Here is a 22,485-nt window from a genome sequence, read left to right on the forward strand (position 1 = left end):
ATGCCAGCAGGCACTGGTGTTCCAGTGCATTGGTGTGGGCTTCTACCTTCAGTGCATCAGCAACAGGAGCCCCTGACAGTTGGCTCATGTTCTCTGCAGTCTGTGGTCCCTCTGTGACCCCGACCACTGAGTAGGAGCATTGTGGGAACACCAATTTGGAGGCCCCCTGTCAGAAGAGCCTCTCCACAAACTGGAGTTTGTGGGCTGTGTCCTTGGGGCTGTGAGCACCGGTTCCAGACACTTTGGTACCTCAGAGCAGATATGTAGCATCCTTGGCATCGTTACTGGGGAACTCCCAGATGATCCTCTCACTGCACACTGCATGGCCTAAACAGCACCCTCCTGTGTCAGCATGACCAGCCTCTGCAGCTACACTCTGCCTTCCTCCACATGGGCTTCCAGTCTTGCTCTCACAAGCTGTAAGAACCCAGTCAGGATGGAGCTGCTGCCTTGTCTCTCTTGGACCTTCTGGGAGGAGTGTCTTGGAAAATGGGGTTGACTGTTAGAGAGCAACCCTGTCTTGTGCATTCTCAGCCTGTAGCCCAAGCTGCAGGCTAACTTCAAAATCTCAACCCAGCTCCCAGTAGCAAAGACTCCAGGCCAACAGGGAGGCCAACTGGGGCCCCAGGTCATACACCCAGTCAGGGGCAAAACAGCAGGAGAAGCAATGGAGGACAGACACAGCCTGTACCAGAATAGCAGAAGGAGCCCCTAGAGGACCCCACACAGTAGGTGGCCAGGTTCAAGATGATTCCTCCACAAGAACACGTGTCCATGGGAACCAATGCTGCTATTCCTACAGCTCCCACAGCCTACAGCTTCCGCTGATGTAGCCACCACTGGCTTCCCAGAGCCTCCCTATCATAACCCCCTGGGGCTGGGGCCGACAGCATGCCGGGCACAGACTGTGCTGATAAAGAGATGAGGCCTTAAAAATTTAGAAGCAGATTAAATGTCGATTAATTAAAATATAATATTACCAATGCAATACAAAGGTTGATGTTCTTCATAACATGTTGGTTTAATTAATTTTTAAATCTCTAATGCAGGGGGCAGAGCTTTGGCATAGAGGGCAGAGCCATGTGCCAGCATCCCTTATGGGTACTGGTTCGAGTCCAGGCTGCTCCTCTTCTGATCCAGCTCTCTTCTTTGGCCTGGGAGAGCAGTGGAGGATGGTCTAAGTCCTTGGGCCCCTGCACCTGCATGGGAGACCTTGAGGAAGCTCCTGGCTCTTGGCTCCTGGCTCAGATAGGTCTCACTCCAGCTGCACAGCCATCTGAGAAAAACAGCAAACAGAAGACCTATCTCTCTCTCTGCCTCTGCCTCTATGTAACTCTGCCTTAGAAAGAACGAAGGAAGGAGAGAAGGAAAGAAGGAAGGAAGGAAGGAAGGAAGGAAGGAAGGAAGGAAGGAAGGAAGGAAGGAAGGGAGGGAGACTTACTGAAAGTCATTTAGTTGTACCTGTGTTTATGAAGGAGGGGGTGCCTGTGTGGTATTTAAAAAAAATCTAATAACAATGCTTCTATTTAACTTAGATCCATTTAATAGTAGGGAAAAAAGACTCAAAATTCACTTCTAACGACTGCTAACATGTTAATAATGTATCTTCCCCGGCTGCTCCAATTCTGATCCAGCTCTCTGCTGAGGTCTGGGAAAGCAGTGGAAGATGGCCCAAGTCCCTGGGGTCCTGCACTCACAGGGGAGACCCAGAAGAGGCTCCTGGCTCCTGGCTCCTGGCTCCTGGATCCTGGATCCTGGCTCCTGGCTTCGGATCAGCACTGCTCCAGCTGTTGTGGCTAATTGGGGAGTAGACCAGCAGATGGAAGACCTTTCTCTCTCTCTCCCTCTCTCTCTCTCCCTCTCCCTCTGCTTCTCTCTCTGTGTGTAACTCTGACTTTCAAATAAAAAATAATTTGTTTTAAATATAATATATCTTTCCAGAGTGGTTTCTAAATGCCTATCAGCAGGGCACAGGAATTTGTATGCATGAACTGTTTTTTTCTTCTGCCATCTCTCCCTTCCTCCATTCTCTTTTCTTTCATTATAGATTAAACAATGCAGCATTGATACATGTATGCTTTGTTGCAATTTTTATGAGTATACAACATTCTTTGTAAAACAAATACAACATGATCTGGTCACTTATTGATTGATTTTAGGTTTTCCACACCTTTTAATGATGATCACAGACAACACTGTAACCAGTAGACCAGTTTATAAATCCAGCCACTGTTTTTGTAGGAAAGATTCCTACTTGATGGGTTACTAGTGAAGAATAATACACATTTTAAATTCCTATAGATATTCTCTAGATTTTCCATAAAATTTACATGAAGTTAAATATCTATCAGTAATGAATACCTTTACAAATGTCACTGATGTTATATATTAATGTTAGCCATCACAAAACACACTGAACACCGGAGTAAGGGAAAGGGTTAATTGGGGAGCACCCAACAGACCGGAGTGAAGGGGTGGCGAAAGGAAAGAGAGAGAAAGAATATAAGAGAGAGAGACAGAGGAGAGGAGATAGTGAGAAGATAGAGCAGAGAGAGGAGCCAAGAGAGAAGAACCATGAGAGCGCAGGAGAGCAGGAGAGAAGGGCCAAGAGAGCGAGTTCAGGAACAGGCCCTTTTAAAACTTTGCCCCAGGGCAAGCAGGGAAGCAGGAGCAGTGAATCCAATTAGGATGGGGGTGGAGCTTGACCACAGAGGTTGGGCCATGTGGCCACCTGGCTAAAACTGGGCCAGTTTCCCAACATCTGACAGTAGCAAAGTTTTTGGTTTAGTAGTCAAATAAACCTCAAAATTTTAATTTACATTACCCTGACTGCTATTAAGGTTCCACAGCTCCATTTTTTTCTCACTATAATGTTCCTCTTACAAATTAACTCTTTATATTCTATATCCATTTTCATTCAGGGATTCATTTTGTTTGCATAATTTCATGGAAGTTCTAATTTAATATAGTGTGAATATAATGTTTTTTTAAATACATATCAGCATTGTCTCAGATTTTTTTTAAATTTTGTTGAACAGAAGTCTTAAATATTTTATGTAATTTAATAGTCTTCATTTATGATTAATATTATATTATGGTCCCATACTAGATGAAAAATCTGACTACCAATTATCACTCTTGATTCTTGATATTATGTAATTATTTATTCATGTACATACATAATTCAGATTATTAAATATAAATTTAAAATTTTTATAATATATATTTGCTTTTACAGCCATTTTAGTGCCTATATTAGCTTCAAATATGTTAAAACACAAAAATATGCTCCAGTTTATAAATAACTTGACAGCTGTCTAGAGTTGGTCATTTTCTCAAATTTCCTTGCTGCTTTTTAAACCTCTGTCGGGGCCAGTGGCCCTGGCCCGACATGAGATGCAGCAGGCTGAGGCTGTCCCTTATCTAATCCTGCTTCCTGTGCTTATTGTCCTGAAGGCTGAAGGCACAAGACTTTTCATCCCACATTCCTGCAGGCAGGATGTGACTTCTGATGAAGGTTTATGATGTTCTTTGCTCTATCTGCAGAGCTTGTACCCTGATCATTGCTACTTTGTAAACTTACTCTATTCCTGTGCTATGCATGATTGCACACAATGAATGTTTTCTGTATGGGGTCTGGGGTATATATCCTTGTCTTTCTGTGTGCTTGGGGCTGGAGACTGAAGGGTTTCCCTAGGGAGACTGCCTCCAGTCCCTCATCGCCGGGCCCCCTACTTTGGCTTGGAACGCGACGAGGCAATAAACGTGGTGATGAATTGACTGAGTGCTGCATGTCTCCGTGTGGTTTGTCGGGTGGCCTCCGACAAACCTCAAAAATCTTTTGAAAAAAATTTATCTTCTACAGAATGTAGACAATTCATGTTTTTCTGAAAATATTATAATTCTTTGCTAAACTCCTGTTTATTGTTTGATGGTATTCCCTTCATATATGAAAGGAGAAAATTATGAAGGACAAAAATACTATGTTGTCATAGGTACTCATGTTTTTCTTTTTGCTCCTATGGGGGAATGAGCATCAGGACAAGGTTGAGGAGAGGCCATACCACTGTACCTCCCTGAAAACTAATGCAGCTCAGCAAATAAAACACTAGATGGACAAGTGAGTATTCATTGAGTGACGAAGTGTGTTTTCAAGTTATAAAATCCATAACAGTTTCAAATTTTACAAATGAAATATTTTAATATCATGTTAAATTATATTAATTGGTTAATATAATTTATTTAACTAATTATTTAACAATAATTTAGATATGTGATGTTTTCTCTCATTTTTGGATATACACTTCTTGATCACTTTTTCATTTAATAATAATTTTAAAGTATGGTTACTCTAGATACTAGAGATATAATTTTATCCTTTCTATAGAATGATTAATAGAAAAATTTAAATCAATAGTTTAATTAGGGGGTCACCATTGCAGTATTGCTAGTTAAGCTGACACCAGTGACACTGGCATCTCATATCAACACTGGTTTGAGTTCTGGGTTTTCCACTTTTGATCCACTTCCCTGCTAATTCACCTGAGAAAACATTGGAAGATGGACAAATTGCTTGGGATCCTGACACCCATATGAAAGCCGTGGTTTGAGTGTGAAGCCCCTGGCTTAGGCCCCACCTGGTCCCATTCATTTTAGTCAATTTGGGAGTGAAACAGTGGATGGAAGATCTATTTTTCCCCTATTCCTGTACCTCTTTGCCTTTCTCCCTCCATTCTTCATTTCCTCTTTCATCCCTCTTTACATTTGCCTTTCAAGTAAATAAAACATGTGGTTTTTTTTTTTTTTATTACTGTAAGCAAGGTAGCAAGGTTTAATGAGGTAGAGCACCCATCAGAACAGATGGGACAGAATCTGAGGGAGAGTGCCCAATTAGATGAGGAAATGCAAAGTTGCATGGTTTAATGGAGAGAATGCACGTGACAGGGAAAAGTGGGCAGTTATTCAGGAATGTCTTAAACTTTTGGAGTTGAAATTCAAGTTTTAAAAACTGTACCTAAGTTATCTTTTATAAATGGTTAGGATGTCAAAAAATGTTCCACAAAAGGAATTTCTGTATTCCTCTTTCTTTTTCCACTAATAACTTGGAACTTTTTTTTTATTATTATTATTATTTTTGACAGGCAGAGTGGACAGTGAGAGAGAGTGAGAGACAGAGAGAAAGGTCTTCCTTTTTGCTCTTGGTTCACCCTCCAATGGCCACCGCGGCTGGAGCATATCGCTGATCCGAAGCCAGGAGCCAGGTGCTTCTCCTGGTCTCCTATGTGGGTGCAGGACCCAAGGACTTGGGCCATCCTCCACTGCACTCCCTGGCCACAGCAGAGAGCTGGCCTGGAAGAGGGGCAACCGGGACAGAATCCTGTGCCCCAACCGGGACTAGAACCCGGTGTGCCGGCGCCTCAAGACAGAGGATTAGCCTAGTGAGCCGCGGCGCCAGCCTACTTGGAACTTATTTATAAGCATCTCCTGATGAATGGCAACAAATTTGTCCAGGTTTGGTGTTTGAAGATGATTATTTATGACTGACAACAGTCAAATAAAAATATATTTATAAACTGAGCCAATTTAGCTTGATCCTTTACTGACTTTCAGTTTCATGGGCATTTTGTCCATATACAACTTACATCAACAATTAACTGAATGATTTTCCACTTAAAAAGTTGTGGATACTCACGATTACAAACATAAGGTACAGTTTTGTTAATGTGTAGGAGATTACAAAAGACAGGAATAAAAATTACAGGAGAAAGAAATAATTTACTTACTTCCATCACCCCCGTGTTGTTTAAAGAATTAATACTTACAGTTAGTACCGCCTAATACGTATCCTGTGACATATATAAAAACACACTTCCCAAATGAGTTTCCAAATAATTTTATATGGAATTTAAAAAGTCAATTTCCAATGGTAATTTTAATAAGTACTCATAGCTTTTTAAAAGTGATATTATAGCATTCTATTTTCCAAAAACTCTTATAAAACTAATTTATCTCAAAAATATTGGATGTAAAGTTTGCATTTCAAACAATGGATTTCTCTTTTTCCAGAGCTATTCAATTCAGAATACAAAATATTACTGTTATTATTTAGAAAGCTGGATATCAAAATATCTTGAAAATGGTAAATTATGCCAATTTTATTTGTGTGGGTATGACGATTTCAACTTTGAAGATAAATACCAGTTGGTAAATATGCGTTAAATGATTCCACAGATATATAAGTGCATAGTAAAGTATTTTATTCCTTATCATTACAAACATAAAAAATCTGAAAAATGGTCAAAAATTCGATCAAAAATTTGGAAATGGCATTCAAATATTTCTCTCTCTTTCTCTCTCTCTCTCTTTTTTTTTTTTTTTTTAGAGATCCGCGGTCTTTATTAACCAAGCTGGGCAGCAGGCCCCACAGTCTGCAGGAGGGGTCTGCGTGAGGCGAGCGCGGACACCCGTGGGGCCTCAACACGTGTGCACCAGCTGGACGGAGGGCGGGGTCTGCACGATCCGGATGGAGGGCCCAGCTCCTGCGGGGACCACTTGTACCATGTGGGCCGGGGAGCGGCGGGGAGCGGCGGGGAGCGGCGGGGAGCCCGGCGGGGGCAGCCACGGGGCCAGGCGGCGGCGGCGGCGGGGCCAGGCGCTGCAGCGTGGCTGCGCCTTCGCCGGCTCCACTGCTCTCCAACAGCTCGCTGGCGGGGGCGCTGCGGATGGTGAGAAGCTTCTGCCCGGGCGGGCCGGGGGCGGGGGTCTCGACCTCCTGCACGCACAGCGGGGTCTGCTCCTCGTCCGCCCCGCTCAGCAGCAGCACGCTCTGCAGCCCCCCTACCGTCTGCAGCATCTCGAAGAGTACGTCCTGCACCACCCCCGTGCCGGCCTCTGCGTCCCCCGCCTCCCCAGGGCCCGGGCGCGTGAGCAGCTCCTCCGCGGCTCCACTCTGCACCACCAGCAGGTTGGGGGCCTCGGTGGTCACGACTGCCCCGCCGGAACCCGAGAGCTGGCCCGCCACGGGCTGCAGCGGCTCCGTGGTCACTTCCTGGGCCGGCTGCAGCTAAACCCCACTCACTTCCTGCGGCCCTGCCTCCCCGGCCCCTACGTTCTGCAGAACAATCAGGCTGTGCCCTCCCGCACTGGCGCCCGCAACTCTCCCCAGACCTCCTGGGCCTGGCAGCCACACGACTCCCGTCCCCTGACCGGCTTTCCCCACTGCCCGCTCACACGGCCTCCGGCGGCCGTCCTCGGCTCCAGTGCCGGCGGAGGGCAGCAGGACGAGCTTGGGGGGTGCGGGCCGGCCGGGGGTGTGGGGGGGGCTGCAGGCTGCTGGGGATCAGCAGGAGGCCCTGGGCGGTCTACACTAGGAGAAACGTCTGCGAGTTGGGGACTGCTGGGTCCGGGACCGCGCCCCCCGCCACCTCGAGGGAGAGCGTGGCCTGGAGGTGCGGGAGCATGTGCACGTCCTGCGTGGCCAGCGGGGCCGGGGCGGCGGCCAGCGGGGCAGGTGCGGGCCGGCCGCGGGGGCTGCGGTGCCGGCAGCGCTGGCGGGGGCATGCGTCCGCGTGTGCCCCTGTAGGTAGGCGGCCATGACGAAGCCGAGGCCGCATACCAGGCAGGCGAAGGGGCCCTCGGCCGAGTGCATGCGCTGGTGCAGCAGCAGGTTGGAGGAGTGCGGGAAGGTCTTGGGGCAGAGCGGGCAGCGGAAGGGGCGTTCGCCCGTGTGCACGCTCTGGTGCTGCCGCAGGTTGGAGGTCTGGGCGAAGCTCTTGTCGCAGACGCCGCACGCGTGGGGTCGCTTGCCCCTGTGCACGACGTGTTGCGGAAGGCCTTGCCGCACTCCCCGCACGCGGTAGGAGCGCTCGCCGAGCAACCACAGGTGGTACTGGTAGTGGGACAACCACTTGAAGGCCAGGCCGCACTGGCCGCAGGTGAAGGCGCGCAGCCCCGTGTGCAGGCGCTGGTGGATGGCCAGCAGAGACGAGGGCTTGAAGGTCTTGCCGCACTCGCCGCATGAGTAGGGCCGCTCACCCGTGTGGTCCCGCAGATGGTACCGCAGCCCTAGGAGCCCTTGAAGGACTTGCCGCACTTGTAAGGGCGCTCTGCAGAGGCCGGGGTGGGCGGGGCCAGCGAGGCGGGGGCGGCGGGAACCGGCGACTCCGGGGGGAGCAGGTGACCTCGGCCGCCTCGGCCTGCGGGGGCGGGCGCCCGGCCGCCGCCTCCTCCACGTGGCACTGCTGGTGCCAGGAGGCTGGCCAGCTGCGGGAAGGCGCCGTCACAGCTGCCGCAGCAGAAGGCCTGCCCGCCGGCTGTGCTGGTGGCAGGAGAGGCCGGCCACCGTCCGGAAGGACTTCCCCCGAAGGGCAGACACGCGAAGCCGGGCGCGGCGGCGGGCGCAGGCTGTGGCAGAGTCGACCCGGGGGCCGGCGGCGGGCGCGGGGCCGTGCGTGCGCTGGTGCAGCAGCAGGTTGGAGGAGTGCGTGAAGGTCTTGGGGCAGAGTGGGCAGCGGAAGGGGCGCTCGCCCGTGTGCACCCGCTGGTGCTGCCGTAGGTTGGTGCTCTGCGTGAAGCTCTTGCCACAGATGCCACAGGCGTGGGGGCACTCGCCCGTGTGCACGTGGCGGTGGCGCCACAGGCTAGAGGAGTTCTTGAAGGCCTTGGGGCAGTCGGGGCACGCGTAGGGGCACTCGCTCTTGCGCTGCCGCAGGTGGTCCTGATAGTGGGACGACCACTTGAAGGCCAGGCCGCACTGGCCGCAGGTGAAGGCGCGGTGGATCTGCAGCAGGGACGAGCGCTTGAAGGCCTTGGGGCATTCGGGGTAAGGGTTCTCCCTGGCCCCCTCCGCGGTGGAGGCAGGCGCCATGTCCCCGTGGGAGTCGACCATCACACCTGGTGGAGGGATTCTGGGTCAGCAGCGGGCGCTACACTCAGCCCCAGGCCACAGTGACTGCCTCCCTGGGCCACCCACCCCGCGGGGGGCCTCCCATGGGATGTGCGCTCCCAGCAGCCCAGGGTTGCCCAGGAAAAGAGGCTGCTAGTGTCAACATGGAAACCGCCCGACACACTGGGACAACGGGTCACCTTCGCTACGCTGACCATCTCCCCGGACTGAGCAGCCTGGGCGTGACCGGCAGGACTGTGCTCCTTGCCGGTACAGCCAGGCCGCATCCTCTGCCGCCCGCAGCTCCCTAAAGACCTCACCCACCTACCCCTCCACAGGGGCTGCGGCCCGTCCTCGCCCTAACCCTTCAGTCTGACCACAGCCTCTGCAGGGCCCTGGCCTCCAGCCAGTCCGCCTAGCCACCATCACCCTGCCTCCTAGCTCACCCCCTCTTGGAACCCCAATCCCTGGACACCACCAGGTCTGTGGCCCCTGCTGCTGTGGGCCCTGTGCCACTGTCCCGCCCCCAATTCTCACAGCCCCTCCCCCAGCCTATGCTGGCCCCTGAGGCGGCCTGGCCGGCCTCACTGCACACACCCCTGGCTCTGAGGCTCCCTGGCAGCCTCTCTTCTCCCCAGACACCAGCACCCCGTCCTCTCCTGCTCTAAGCGGGCAACCCTGCCACGGACCATGCCGGCTCCGAGGAAAACACAAGCAATCCGGAGAGGGAGCCCTCAGCTTCCAGCCAGCGCACCAGTGGCTGCCACCTCCCAGGGTAGCCCGGGCTGTCTATCGGCTGGAGGCAGGTGCTGCCGGCCTCTGGGGTGAGGCCAAGGGTCCTTCTCAACACTGCAGGGTTGCAGGACCACCCCTCGCAATGGAGAATGCTGAGACCCCTCCCCCACGCGGAGCCCACTGCCCTCCTGGTCTGTGCCCTCACATTCCCACAAGTCTCCCCCTGGGAGCCATCTCCACTCCCAGGACTGCACACCCCTGCCAGGCTGTCCTATGTGGCCCTGGGACACCTCGGACTTCCCATGCCCAACTCCAACCCTACCCCAGCTTCCTGCGCCAGCTTCAACCCTACTCAACCCCCGTCTTCTGTCTGAAGGTGGCAGCCAGGGACGCCCGGCCTTCCTCACCGCCTCTCTCCCCCTGGCTCTCAGGAGGCGGTCCGCCAGCAGGGTCCCGTGTGGAACCCGGGCACCTCTGGAGGCCCACCTGTGTGCTGCCACCTCCTCTCCGGAGGCCGCGGCAGACCTCTGCCCCTGCCCCTTCCCTTCCTAACCCCTTCTGTCCCTGACACAGCAGCTCCAGGGAGGCCACTCCACTCCGCTGTCCTGAGACCTCCCAGAGCTCCCGTGTCTGAGCCTGCGGGTCTCCCCATGGCCTGCAGCCTCGTCCCCTCCGTGCCTTCTAAGGCTGAGTGTCACCCTGGCCGCCAGCCTGCTCCCTCCTTGGGGCACCTGCCGGGCTTCTCCTGCATGCCAGCATCCCCAGCCCCCGCCTCACCCCCAAGTCTTTGCCGACACTCCCCAGCCCCTGCCCCAGCCTCATCCGTGTCTCCATGACACTCGTCGCCTCAGCGGTGGCTGGACCAAAGTGTTCTGTGGGGCTGTCCCGTGCATGCCACCAGTACCAACCACGCCCCCGCAGCCGGGACCACCACACCGGATCCAGATGTCGCCAGACTGACTCGTGGGGCTTGCTCAACCCTCATCTACCGCCCCCAACGCCAACTGTGGCAGCCCCTGCTGCAGGGCCTCCCCAGCGTGCAGAGGGCCACCCAGGGTGCGGCCTCTGCCTTGGTTTCCCCAGGCCGCAGAAACGGGGCCTGTGTCCAGGGAACGAATTCCTTTGAAGAATGAATGAATGAGTGAACGAATGAATGAGCACCCGCCCCCCCCCTTGAAACGGTAGGCGAGGCCTCTGCAGGGACCCGCGCGTGCCCAGAAGCTGGTGCTCCTCTAGGAAGGCCGAGCATCTCCGGGGTCCGAGCGGCCACGGCCCTGCAGGTGCACGGAGCAGAGCCGGCCCCTCCAAGGCCGGTCCACACCCTTCCAGCAGGTCGGACTTCCCCTTTAAGAGGGTGCCGCCACTGAGCGGCCGAGAGATTTTCCTGCTGTTACCTACTCAGCCCTCTGGGCCCTTTAATAAGACAACTCCTTTTAGGGAGGAAACAAACAAGAGGAGCGGCCTCTGTAAAACGCAGCCTCTGGCCCTTTAAGAGGGCGGCGCCGGCCCAGCGGGCAGGAGTTGGAGGTAAAATAGCGACCTTCCCTTCAAGGCACCCCTCTGGTTTCCTGCTCACCGCTTCCCCAACTCTCCGCCCTCCGGTCCCTCCCCCCACTCCCACCCCGAGGGTCTCACCTGTGGCCCCGACCCTGGTAACAGGGCGGGAGCCCCAGGGCCTTCCTGCGGGGGCCGACGGGAATGGGGCGCCCCAGTAGCGGCCGCACGGCCGGGAGGTGGGGGGAAGGGGGGGGACACGCTCCCTCCCATGCTCCCATGCCCCCCCCCGCATGAGTCACCCTCAACTATTTCTCTTTCAACCATTCTTTATTATCTGATGAGAATCTAGAATTAAAGCTAAACAAATACAAGATAAATCTTTCCAATGTACTTCAAGATATTGAAAGAGGTAAGTTACACAGAATGAGATTTGTGAATTTTACAGTTGCCTTTTCTCTGGATGAAGCAAAGTGTTGTGCATAAGAGTTATAGCACAAGCCTGATCTCTGGGGAGGAAAACAGGAACATAAAGAAATAAAAAAGGCAAATTAAAAGAATGCAGGGACACAAGCCCATGATAAAACAGACTGATTATCTAGAAGGTGATATGAAATTGATTAATCATTAAATACATGAACTTACAGCTGTACAAAGAATCAGTACAGTGTCCTACATATAAAATATTCTTATAAATGTCTGAGACAAGTTGTGCCAAGTTGGATAACATACATATATAAGAAAGCATAGCCAAATATGTCCAAACGCAAACAATAATTAGGCTAGTGAATGTTTGGAAAGCATCCTATTTTGGATGCAGTATACACAAGAAGCCATAGGAGAAATGTGCGATTCACTTTTTATAAATATATACACATACTAAGGTTTGTTTTTTTTTTTTAAGATTTATTTAGTTAATTACAAAAGTTACACACAGGAGAGGCAGAGAGAGAGAGAGAGAGAGAGAGCGAGAGAGGTCTTCCATCTCTGGTTCACTTTTCACATGGTCACAATGGCCAGAACTGCACCAATCTGAAGCAAGGATCCAGGAGCCTCTTCCAGGTCTCCCACATGGGTGCAGAAGCTCAAGGACTTGGGCCATCTTCTACTGCTTTCCCAGGCTATATAGCAGAGAGCTGGATTGGAAGAGGAGCAACCAGGATTCAAACTGGTGCCCATATAGGATACCAACACTGCAGGTGGCGGTTTTATGGGCTATGCCACATTGCTGGCAACACATACTACAATGTTAAAACTAGAAATATAAATACTGTTGATATTCATGATAAATATCACAACTCAATGGCTATTCATAAATAGCACAGGATTAGGCTTACAGATGTGTATGCTTTCTTGGTCCTATTTAGAACACACTTTTTTTTTTTTTTTTTTTTTTAATTTTCCCTTAAGATTTAAAAAAAGGTCAGTGCCGAAGCTCAATAGGCTAATCCTCTGCCTGCAGAGCCGGCACACCAGGTTCTAGTCCTGGTCAGGGTGCCGGATTCTGTCCCGGTTGCCCCTCTTCCAGGCCAGCTCTCTGCTGTAGCCCAGGAGTGCAGTGGAGGATGGCCCAAGTGCTTGGGCCCTGCACCCCATGGGAGACCAGGAGAAGCACTTGGCTCCTGGCTTCGGATTAGCGTGGTGCGCTGGCTGCAGCGCGCTGGCCTTGGCGGCCATTGGAGGGTGAACCAATGGCAAAGGAAGACCTTTCTCTCTCTCTCTCTCTCTCTATCTCACTGTCCACTCTGTCAAAAAAAAAAAAAAAGAGAGAGATTTAAAAAAAGCTTGGGAGATAACATTTCTACTTTTTATCTGTACTCCCCCCCACAATTTTATACTTTCATTTTTTGAAAACAACCTCCTTTGAATGTGTCATAATTTGTATCACATTGAATACTTTTATTATTTTAATTTTTAGAGGCCTTTGGACAGAGGTAAGATCTGGGTTCATCCATAGCAAAGCACATGGAAGGCCCTGAAGGCTACACTTCATTAGCATTTAGAGAAATCTGTCACTAGAGAGAACTGTGATATACCTGTGCAGTGGTTCAGGCCCTCTCCAGAAATCAATTAACTGCTCAGTAATTTTTGTAGTAACTTACACTGGCATCAATTGCTCGATAATGTGTGTAGCAACTGGTAAATATTTTGGAAAGGAAAGGAGGAATAACAGACACATTTATGCTAGAAATTTCTCATGGAGTGCATGATAAAAACCATTAAAATCATTGCACAGTGGTGAGCTAACGTTTTATTTCAGAGAGAATTTTGTCCTTATTAGTAAAAATTTTACCTTCAATAATCAATAAACATTAACAGGATAATTATATGCAAATATTGATTGGTTATCTATATAATAATCCCAGCAATGAGAATACATGTGACTCTTAGTGCCATATTCTAGAAAGAAAAGAATTGGTTGATTTAGCAAAATAGTCATGGTTTTGTGAACCCAAAACAAGAGTATTCTAAACTATAAAGATTTTTTTCATATAAAGGAGGATATCATTATATTCATAGAAGTGTATGAACTCATTGAATCTGTTCTTTTTATATTAATATCACATTAACATGAGAATTGATACTTGTGCTGTAGTGATTATCATGTGTTTGCTATGACCGTAAGAATCAAATGCATTAATAAAGTCCTTAAAATGTTCTCATAAAGGCCGGCATTGCACTGTAGTGGGTAAAGCCACTGCCTAGGTGCTGGCATCCTCTATGGGTGCCGGTTGTAGCCTCAGCTGCTCCACTTCTGATCACCTCCCTGCTAGTGTACCTGAGAATGAAGTAGAAGATGACCCAAGTATCGCCCATGGACTTGGCCCTTTCACCCACAGGAGAGACCTGGAAGAACCTGGCTTGGGAGTGGCCAGGTTCCAACTGTTCTGGCCACTTGGGGAGTGAATGAGTGGAGGGAAGATTCTCCCTCCCCTCCCCTCCCCTCCCCTCCCCTCCCCTCCCCTCCCCTCCCTCCCCTCCCCTCTCCTCTTTTCTCTCTTCTCCTCTTTCCTCTCTCTTCTCTTCCTCTCTTATTCTGCCTTTCAAATAAAAGCATCTTTAAAAAATGATTCACAGACTTCCTCTGAAGTATGAAATATCCTAGATCTTATTTAAAAAAAAAATCTACAGTCAGTTGATGGGAAGCATTTTGGAAAGTTAGTGTGAGGAGCAGGTTTGGACTTTTTTGGGTCAAATGAGCTGTATTTATCTCATTTCAATAAATGTGTGACTTTGGACACATGAATCACACTGAGCCTCACTTTCCTCGTTGTTCACTTTTCAAAGTAATATCTATATCAAAGTATTGTGAGGGTGTTAAGTTTTGGAAATAACATAAGAAGACCTTAGTGTACACCAGGTTCTTTGTTTGCAGGGTCTTATTGGTCTTAACTTCAGGCCAATGTTGACTTCCAAAAATGAACTGGGAATTACTTCTTTCCATTTTCTTAACCAGTTTGTATGGAATTAGTATTCTGTCTTCCTCAAACATTTGGTAGGATGTATGAGTGAAGCTGTTTATATGTAATATTACTATTTGTGTGTGTATACATTAAATGTAATGTGATGAAGAAAGAGTAGGTAAGTGAAAGAATATCTCATAAGATCTCATTGCTGGGGAGTTGGAGATTCATTCAAGAGTGAGGACGAACTGAAACAGCCTGAAACAATTAAACAGAGCTCTGGGTATATTAGATGGAAAACACCCCTCCATGTACATGGGGTTCATTCACATTTTCAGATTCAACTAGCTAGACATCAAGCTTTTTTAGAAATGTATATATGGATGTTCCACAGCCCTGTGGTGTGAGGCCTTGTTCCCATGCTGCACGGCTGCCTCCTGCTCTTCCCCAGCCTCCAAACATGCCTGACCCCCAACTCACCTTGTCTTACCACAGCACAAGGGGACCTTCATATGTCCCTTTACCCACTGGTGGGGATGTGGAGCTTGGAATGCCAGAGACCCTCTTCCTGTGGGACCAGGACAGCTCAGTGGCAGTGGCTGAGGCAAGGGTTGAACAAGGCCCATGTCAGCTACTCATGGGGGTGTTTTGGGAATCCACAAGGACACCTTCACTCTTATGTGTTACAAGTGAAGGGGCCTACCTGGTTGCCAACAATTGAGGTTATGCTGTTACACCCATGAAGAACAACACTCCTGATATCTGGTTTTTGAGCCAAAAGAGAGCACTGGAAGATGGATATCAGCCAGAGAACCAAGACTGGCTTCCTAGGGAGACTCGATCAGTGCTCCAGCACTCCCTGAGGGTGCACATGACAGAAGAGCACAGGGTCCATATGGGACAGTGGGCCTTCTCAGTGGCAGAGGAGGTGAGCAAGTAGCAAACTCCAGCAGGCCTAATGCTCCAAAGTGCAGATCTCTTCAGGTGGCAGTGGTCTATCTGCCCAGAAAGTAAAGATGCTGCTGGGGGCCGGCGCTGTGGCTCACTTGGTTAATCTGCCTGCGGCACGAGCATCCCATATGGGCGCTGGGTTCTAGTCCCGGTTTCTCCTCTTCCAGTCCAGCTCTCTGCTATGGCCCGGGAACTTGGGCCTCTGCACCTGCATGGGAGATCAGGAAGAAGCATCTGGCTCCTGGCTTCATATCAGCGCAGCTCCAGCCATTGTGGCCATTTGGGGAGTGAACCAATGGAAGGAAGACCTTTCTCTCTGTCTCTCTCTCTCTCTCACTGTCTATAACTCTACATGTCCAAATAAATAAATAAATAAATTTTTTTTAAAAAGATGCCATTGGATGACCTTGTGTCTCAGGGTCATGGGAAGCAGCAGTTAATGGTTCAAGTTCATGGAACCCTTTTATCCATGTGGTAGACCAGGATAAAGTTCAGGTTCCTGGCTTCAACCTGACCCAGACCTAGCTGTTATGACCATTTGAGGACTGGTTCAGTCCTCTTTGGAGACAAAACCAAGTTCCCGTGGTGAAGCTTAACCCTACCCCCAAAGTGGCCAATTGGAGGCACACTATAATGGGAACACATAAACTTAGGGTGCTGTGGTTTCTGGAATTCCTGTCTGCAGCTGCCAGGCTGGCATTGGCCACAAGAGGGCAGCAGTGCCCCAGGGCTCAAGGAAGAGCACCAAGGGTCAGGTTGTGTGTTGCTACCCTCAGCCAGCATGACCCACCACCCTTAGCATCAGCATCTGCAGGGGGCACTGTCCCAGGGACTCTAATCTTTACAGTCAGCACCTGTGCCCGACATGCCCTGGTCAGGACCCTGCTGGGCTTGGGCACATCTCTGAAATGGCCAATGGGGACCTGCTCATTTTGGAGATGGGGAAACAAGCTCCACAGCAAGTCCAGAAAAAGAAGAGAAAGTCCTAGAGGGAAACTGAGGCCAGGGCTGAAGGTAAGGCTGAGGGTCACCAGGTGGAGGCAAGGGTGTCCCTATGGTGACACTGATGATGCACCTAGAAGTACAGGATCAGCCCTGGAGCTGTGTGTAGGGAGGGCTGAGTGCTGCAGACTGGGACAGAGGTGAGTATGGCCAGGGAGGGGAAGGGGTCATGTGGCTGCAGAGGGCTTGGGCATGGGGGAGCAGTGCAAGACTGACCCCAAAGGCTAGGCCTATCCTGTTGCTGCTGGCCAGATATTTCTGATGCCAAAGAACCTGCAGACCGGAATTTTGTGGTTTATCTGCCTTTTAAAAAGTATCCAGTATTTGTTTGCACCCCACTGATAATGAAAAAATGATGTTTCAATCTGTAATAAACTGATTTATTATGCCATTACTGTAATATACTAGAGTTATATTAAATTGTTAACTCTGCCTCGTCAAATATGCTAGGAAATAATCCCACAAATAAGTATTTAACTTTGCATCAGATATAAAGGAGATTCTGGGTGCTATAATTAGATTATTTTGAGGCAGACAGAGAGCTGTTGTCCCAACTGATTTAGTATGTTAAAAAAAAAAAAAAGAACCTGCAGACTGGGATCCAGACCCATATCTGTCAGGAGAGTCATTCTAATCCCCCAGGAGGCTATGCCCACACTATCAGCTGTGGTTCAACAGGGTTTGACTGCCTCTGAGCTCACTCACTGCCCTGTTGCTGGCAAGCTGCAGACCAGGCTGAGCACCTCAGTGCCTTTTGAACTTTACTGAGACTCTGTTCCCTTTCACTGGGGCCTCTCCGTAAGAAGCTGATAATATCCCTGCCTGTTTTTGTAGAACAAGGGTAGAGAGAGAGAAAGAGAAAGAGGGAAGAGAGTGCAACAGCCACAGAGATGGCCTTACAGTTTGGGCAGTGCCATTTCATCACCTTTGTCAGTTTCATTTCTTAGGAATCAAACCCTGAGTGCTGTCCACATGGAGGGGAGGTTATCACAGGACTTAGGTGCCAAGAGGGATGATTGCATGGGGGTTGTGTTTGGCATTGACCATCTCAGAGTCCCAGAAGAGGCCCTGAGCTGATTCTGAATGTGGTGGGAGCCATATAGCATTCCCTGCTACAGAGACCACCCATAAATCTATGCAAATCTCAACATTCCTGTGGTAAAAGGAGATACCATGAGAGGAAGTGGCTTTCCCTGGATGACACATGAACCCTGCAGGGTTGGGCCAGCGTGCAATATTCTTTCTCCCAGTGCTTCTTGGAGTCCCCTCATTTCTGGGTTGAGAATAAGCTGTGAGAGATACAAGCCCTCGGGGTTCAAAGGTCACACAGGTGTTTTATGGTCTAAACACCTGAGGGCAGCCCCTGGTAGCAGAGGGGAGGCTAAGTGCCAGAGGCACAAGGATTTGTCCAGGGACACAGGCCTGGAAAAAGAAACCATCAGACCTGACTCCACTGACCAGACTCCAGATAAGTCTCCTCCCAGATGGGGTGCTTTCTCCTCCAGGCCGGTGCTGGTGAGTTGTGGGTGGTTTTGGTGTAGCTATTTGCAGGTGTGCACATGGCATGGGTGTGGGAGCATTCAGCAGCCCACATGGCCTTAGGGGGGTCTTGTCTGAGTAAGAGTCTCAGTTGAGGAGTCCTCAAGAGGTGATCTCACTTCCTGGACAATGGGCACAACAGAACTTGGAACAGTGGTAAGCAGGTGCCAACATTCTTGTGCTGGTGACTTGGCCAGATCACCTAACCAGGCACCCTCAGGAAGGCATGCTGCCTCCCACTGTTCTGAAGATGAAGCCTCAGCCAGCCCTGGTCTGGGAGTCTTCTTGAGTGCTGCAGACACTGTGTCACTCCTCACAACAATGGTGCTTGTGCATCTCCCAGAGAGAAACAATAGTGACATGAGGCAATCAGATCAAGCCAGCTTCAGTCAGAACACTGCTCTGAGACCTTCTGGCTGGCCCTACAGCCCTCCCTATGTGTGGGTGGTAGAGACCTTGAGGTAAGCTACCCTTACGAAGTGCAGGTTTGCAGGGACAAAGAGCCTAGTGGGACCATGGAAACCACAGCCAATTAGATGTGAGGGAGTACTGGGTAACCCGTTTGATCCATCTATGTAGCAACACTCCTTGTTTCACTCCAGAATGACAGTCAGTCATATTCATGAATGACAGCAGAGTGGGGACCATCACAGAAGGCAGACTCAAGAGGAATCCTTTGGCAAGAAGAGACCACTCAGCTTCAATAGTACTGAGTTCTACTGAGTCAGGGGTGGTTGTACTGGGGCGGCACCAGTTCCTACACTGCAGCATCTACCAGTAGTCACACTTGGACACTTTTGCTCTGCTGCCAGCAGCATGGGGACCCTCAAGGCAGACATGAGAGTGCTTATGAACCAGCTTGTGTCTCCCAAGCAGAGAGGGGACCACTTCTTCATCCCCACCTTCCTGTTAATCTACTTAAGGTTTCCCACAGGCTGTTTAGGCCTGTACTTGCATACATGGGGATGCCTGCCACATCCTGGCTGGGTTGCGGTGATATCCTGGCACACTCAGAGCCACAGTTTTCTAATGCAGCTTCTGTGTGCTCAGAGAACCAACCCCATGGGTGATGTCAGGACTAAGTGGGATGATCATCAGGGCTTTCCAGTGCCTGATCATAGGAGTGGGCTGCCCAGGACAGGAAGTCTTATTTAGGGAATTCTTCCTCCCATGAAGAGGCAACTGACCTCAAGGCTGCCTTGACACAGTCAGACAAAAGGATTTCATGGTCCATATATGATCCATGAGCCAGGTGTTCCCTACACTGAACTAAAGGTGAGCCAATGTCCAGATCCAAGAAGAGCAGGGAGGGGCTTTCCAGAATGGTAGCTCCACACCAAAGAGACCTAAGAGCTCATATCCTGAGATTGGCCTACTAGAGCCTCACAAACAGACCCATCAACTTCTGTTGCAACAATGGGGGAAATAATCTCACATTCCCCCTGCACCTTCCATGCTTCCTTTATTTAACTCTTTCTCATGAACCTGCCCAGAACCAAAGCCATGTAGAACAGCTATTTTCATACAGAGAAGGCCACCCATCTATTTGTAAAGAAGCTGACTGGGATATCTGCTGACTCCTTGGGCACATCAAATACCCCCAGTTCCCTGGCATTTGACACCCACCAGGAGCACAGGCATATGCCAGATCACTTGGGGGAAGCAGTACCGATGGAAGGAAGACCTTTCTCACTGTCTCTCTCTCTCCCCCCACCCTCTCTCTCTCACTGTCTGTAACTCTACCTGTCAAATAAATAAATAAAATCTATAAAAAAAGAAAGAAAGCCAGTGTCAAATGTAGGAAGAAGGAGATATAGAGGCAGAGAGACATTGTCCATCCATCGTTCAATCCTCAAATGTCCACAATTGTTGGAGCTGGGTCAGGCTGAAGCCAGGAGCCAGGATCTCCCTCTGGTTCTCCCACATACATGCAGGGGCTTAAGCACTTGGGTCATATTCCACTGCATTCCTAAGCACAATAGCAGGAAACTGGATCTGAAACGGAGGTGTTGAACCTCAAAATGGTGCTCATATGGGATGTCGGGGTAGTAGGCAGATTAAGTCACTACGCCAAGGTGCAGGACCCTAGGAAGAAGTAGTTGAAGTGGCTGCCTTTCTTTTTGTGACAGTTGGCAGCACTGAGGTACAGCTGAGTGTAACACCTGAGACAGAGCATGTCACATTTATATAGATATATATATATACATATACATACACAATTAACTTCATATTACACATAATATGAAACCATCCTTTATATATTATTTTATATAATGTTTATATATGATATAATATATATAAATGTATATGATTATTTCTTTTTCCTGTCAATAATTAATCGACACCTGGGTTAATTCCATATCTTAGATATTGTGAATTGAACTGCAGTGGAATGGGATTACAGATAACTCATATGCTCATTTTTTTTTTTTTTTTGGTGTGGGTAAATTTACAAGAGTAGAATGGCTGGGTGATATGATAGATCTATATTCAGATTTTAGAGAAATCTCCATACTATTGTTCATAGTGGAAGGACCAGTTAGAGTCCCACCAAGAGTGGATTAGTGTACTTTTCCCCCCACATCCTGGCCAGCATCTGTTGCTTGTTGATTTATGTATGAGAACATTCTAACTGGGGTGAGGTGAAACTTCATTATGGTTTTGTTTTGCATTTTCCTGATGGCTAGTGACCCTGAGCATTGTTTCAAGTGTCTGCTGGCCATTTTGAATTTCTTTTCTTGAAAAATGCCTGTTCAACTCCCTTGTCCATTTCTAAACTGGATTTTTTCTTTCCTTGCCCTTGAGTTTCTTGAGCTCTTTATAGATTCTAGATACTAACCCTTTATCAGTAGCATGCTTTCCAGTATTTTCTTCCATTCTGTTGGCTGTCTCTTCATTTTGCTGATTTTTTTTTCTTTTTTTGCAATGCAGAAGCTTCTCTTCTTGAAGTAATGCCATTTGCCAGTTTTGGTTTTGATTGCCTGTGTTTTGGAGGACTCTTCCAAGAAGTCTTTGCTTAAGTCAATATCTTGCAGATTTTCCAGTTTTTTTCCTAATAATTTGATTTTATCAGGTCAGAGATTTACGTCTTTGATTTATGAGTGGATTTTTGTGCAAGTTGTAAGGTAGGGATCATCCTTTTCCACATGGATCCCCAGTTTTCCCAGCAACATTTCTTGAAGATACTGTCCTTGCTCAGGAGACTGATTTTAGCTCCTTTGTGTGGATTGATTTCTGGAGTTTCTAACCTGTTCTATTGGTCTACATGGCTGCTTTTGTGCCATGGCATTTTCTGTGTAGACAAAGGCTATTGATTTTTGTGTGTTAATTTTATATCTGTTGTTACATTTCATTCTCCATCTCTGATTTTGTTGATTTATGTCATATCCATCTTTTTTGGATAGTTAGGCCAATGATGTGGCTGTGTCAAATTTTTTTTTCAGAAAAAACATTTATTCATTTTACTGATCTTTTGTATTGTTTTCAAGTTTGTTTATTCTCTTTAATTATTTCTTTTATCCTACTAATTTGTGGTATTTTACTGTTTCTCTGAGTCCATGAGACACATAGATAGCTCATTTATTATCTAATTTCTTTATCATCAACTCTCCTTCTGCAGTGAAAACAACAACTAACTTGGAAATCTTCAACAAGAATAGATATTTGATTAATTGATGAGAAAATACAGTAAAAAGCCCAGATAATTTAAAGTTAAGATATGTTTCTTGTTTTTATATATATGCCCATTTGTTATGCTTATGACTTTCAATTAAATTTAGGCCATGAAACTTTTTAAAAAGATTTATTTATTAACTTGAAAGGTATAGTTACAGAGAGAGAGGGTGGGAGATAGAGACAATCTTCCATCCCCTCTTTTTCCCCAAATGGCCAAAAGGGTCAAGGCTGGGCCAGGCTGAATCCAGGAGCCAGTGGCTTCCTCCAGGTGTTTCACATGGGCAAATGGCCCAGAGACTTGGACCATCTTCTGCTGATTTCCCAGGCACACTAGCAGAGAGGTGATCAGAAATCAAGAAGCCAGGACTCAAATTGCAGCCCATATGAGATGCAAGCACAGCAGGCTGTAGTTCAACCTGCTACACCATAGCGCCTGCCCCAGGATATGATATTTTGACATATAAAGAATGATAACTATTTAAAAAAATCTGTTAGTACTTATTAAAATTGCCATAGGAAATGGATTTTCTAAATTCTGCACAAAATTATTTAGAAACCTAGTTGGGAAAAAGGATTTTATATATATCACATTATACAAATGTTAGTTCTTTAATCAATGCTTTGGTGATAGAAATAAGTAAATTATTTCTTTGCCTTGTAATTTTTCTTTTTTGTCTCTCACACATTGTTAACAAAACTCTACCTAATATTTGTTGTTAGTATCCATAACTATATGGGAAATCATTCATTTAACAGTTGAGGTGATGTTATATATGGGCAAAACGCTCATGGAATTAAAAA

The 22,485-nt window shown here is 48.4% G+C and overlaps 1 pseudogene; it reads right to left on the minus strand.

Annotated features, from left to right (window-relative positions):
* Nucleotides 1-812: 812 nt before the first annotated feature.
* Nucleotides 813-8,866, minus strand: LOC133764046 (zinc finger protein 628-like; annotated as a pseudogene).
* Nucleotides 8,867-22,485: the final 13,619 nt, after the last annotated feature.

This window comes from Lepus europaeus, chromosome 7, assembly GCF_033115175.1.
Source record: "Lepus europaeus isolate LE1 chromosome 7, mLepTim1.pri, whole genome shotgun sequence".
Classification (NCBI taxonomy): Eukaryota; Metazoa; Chordata; class Mammalia; order Lagomorpha; family Leporidae; genus Lepus; species Lepus europaeus.